This window comes from Pseudophryne corroboree, chromosome 5 (assembly GCF_028390025.1).
Source record: "Pseudophryne corroboree isolate aPseCor3 chromosome 5, aPseCor3.hap2, whole genome shotgun sequence".
NCBI lineage: Eukaryota > Metazoa > Chordata > Amphibia > Anura > Myobatrachidae > Pseudophryne > Pseudophryne corroboree.
The window spans coordinates 176,134,896-176,137,870 of record NC_086448.1 but is presented as its reverse complement, the minus strand read 5'-3'; the positions used below and the strand labels follow the sequence as shown (position 1 = coordinate 176,137,870).

The window sequence follows — 2,975 nt, the reverse complement described above, 5'->3', positions numbered from 1 at the left end:
TGGTTGATCTTTCAGGCTCAGCCGCACAAACCTCCTGAACTTATGTGAGCAGGTGAGAGATGATTTGGAGCTTTTTGCTGGTAGCAACTATGCAGTTTCTGGACTGCATAAATTAAAGTGTGTCCTCCACTTTTTTGCCACGGGCTCATTTCAATCTGTGAGCTGCTGGGTGCTGGGGATTACACAAGCCACTTCCTCAAGGCATTTGACTCAAGTGTTGCGTGCCTTTAAGAAACTGTGGCGAACATATATCTTGTTCCCAAGTTGTGAGTCTGAATGGCAGGACCTGAAGGTAGCTTTCTATAGGGTCTCAGCATTCCCAAATGTGCTGGGAGCCATAGATTGCACCCACATTGGGATACGACCACCGCACTTGAGGGGGTATGTCTATGTAAATAGACATGGCTACCACTCCCTCAATGAGCAGGTGGTCTGTGATGCTAACCTGCATATTCTCAGTGTGGTTGCAGGTTACCCAGAGTCTTGCCATGATGCTTATATCCTGCACCACTCATCCCTGTGGGAGATGTTCCAAGGAGGAAACATGCCAGAGGGATGGTTAATTGGTAGGTAACATTTGCATAATACATAAAGATGTCAGTACTGTGACTACATATATTTTACTAAATCGCATGATACTGTTGCTTTTAATGAACCCTGAATCACTAGATGATACTGTGATACATTTTTGTGACCCACACTACATTTTTCTACCCTCTTACTCTCAAATTTACTACAAGTGATTCAGGATATGGGTGTCAAAGTTGGCTCATGACACCTCTGTTGAGATCACATGGACATTCACAGCACCTGTACAATGAACACACATTGTGACCCGCAATCTCATCGAGTGGACCTTTGGTGCTGAAGAGCAGGTTTCATTGCTTGGACCGGTCGACTGGGAACCTGCTTTATAATCCCTATAAAGTGGGGGAGATAGTCCAGTCGTGCTGCATGCTCTACAACATTGCCTTGGCCCAAGGCTATGGTGACCTAAGAGACATTGCAGCAGTTGTGGATGAGCATGACCCTATACCATCTGTAGGTGTGTTTAATACATAGTGGGAATGAGGTTTGACAAAGAATAATGTCCAGTAACAGGGCTAGCTTATCAGCTGTAGGTATATGTTGTGGTATTGGCTTATGTGCTGGTGTGACCTGCTGACTTCTCTGAAGGCTTACTGATGGTACATTCTCCTCATCAGGCTGTAGCGGATCCAAAGGCTTCAGTATAATTTCTTACATTTCGGGAGGCACCTTATCAGTAACTTGTGTGTGAGAAACCAGACGAGATGGGCCTGGAATGACAATAAAAGTGGTAAGTAAGTGTACCTCAAACATTATATCTAGAGTGGGTATAAACTGTTCAACCTGATAACAATCTTTGTATCCTTAACTAGGCTTATGCTTAGTTTTTTTAAGTACATACTACGGGCTGAATGTAATGGCTTGCAAGACGGCCGGAGCTCCGAGACTCCTGCTGAACTCAAATGTTTTTTTAAAGCAGCAAACATTTACAAGGCAAAATTGATTTTGCCTTGTAAACGTCTGCTGCTTTAAAAAATGTACGAGTTTGGCTGGAGTCTCGGAGCTCCGGCTGTTTTGCAAGCCATTACATATGGCCACTCATAAGAAGGAGATATGAAATTAAGTAACAACACGTTTTTACACAAAAGAAGGTGGCAGGTTTAGGGGCATTTCTACTGAGGAGGGGGCCCGTGTGCACCTCCGGGTGGGCCCCCTCCTCTGAACGGCGCTGTAGACTCTGGCATTGTGCCGGAGTCTACTGCGCATGCGCAGGTCTCCGTAAACACGGTGCCCGCCATGTTCCGGAGACCAATTTGGCTACTGCGCAAACGCGGTGGCCATTTTGGTGGCAATTTCCGCTGCGATCGCTGCGCCCGCCACTGGACTCCAGTAAGGTAAGTATTTAAATGGGTGCAGTGTGTGCGGTGTGGGCCCCCCTTGGACTCAGGGGCCCATGTGCACCACACACATTGCACCCATTATAGAAACGCCAATGGGCAGGGTGTATTTTAGGGATGTGTGTGATTTTCAAACCACACTTTACCACATATAAAACTAACAAAAACACACACTGATATTACACATAGATTAACATTACCTGCATCAAAGTGTTTTACATTTTTTCCTCACAAAACGAATAAAAGTTATTTTCCAATCATTTATTGTATGTGGTGACCCATTGTGGTAATGTTTTTTTTTCCTTCTAGAAAACTCATGCACACACTGACATGACCTCTTCTGCAGTGGCTTGACTTTTCTCGGTTGTGGAGCTGAAAATTATCCAAGACACAAACAATATTTTATTTTTAGAAAATGTGCTGTCAACTTTTTTTGGTTTACAAAAAAAATGAAGTAGCATCCAACATGAACTTGTGATACAGTAATAAATAGCACTGTCATTTTATTTTACAAATTTTCAATGTGCATTTATTGCACTGTTATTGCACAATCATCTTGCTGAGACTATTGTAAGGTACTATTTATGGGAAACAAACATTTTATTCCTTTGCACATTAGTGTGGATAATCTTTATGACTCCTGCTGCTGTGGCACAACACATACCAGCATGCCCATAACGTATTCACATTTCACCTTAGCCTGACAAAGTATCACCATGCTAGGTTGTGTTGTTCCATACCTCCAAACTTTCATTAGGGAGGAAGAGGGACGCCCGCGCGATCCAAAAAGGGGGCATGGGATGGGCATGGTCTCAGCCGAGTGGGCATTGCTGAGTATCACGGACCCGTTTTCTGTATTTTGGGGGCATGCCCAGCGCTCCCTGAGCAGCTGGGCATCCCCCTGCTCCTCTCCCAGCATTGAATAGATGCTGTGCGCGTGCACACGGTATCTATTCAGTGATCAGCGGCTGATTTGCAGAGCAGAGCAGCGCAGAGCAGAGCAGAGCAGCGGGTGATCAAAGCCTCCCCCAACTGCCCCACCCCCGCCGT

General features: G+C 45.1%; 1 long non-coding RNA gene across 1 annotated transcript; it reads left to right on the top strand.

The window, feature by feature from the left end:
- The first annotated feature begins 1,210 nt into the window (after positions 1–1,210).
- Positions 1,211–2,440, top strand: LOC134928899 (uncharacterized). Its single transcript, XR_010178109.1, has 2 exons — positions 1,211–1,318; positions 2,235–2,440. It is a non-coding gene; the product is annotated as an uncharacterized LOC134928899 (long non-coding RNA).
- The last annotated feature ends 535 nt before the right edge of the window (positions 2,441–2,975 follow it).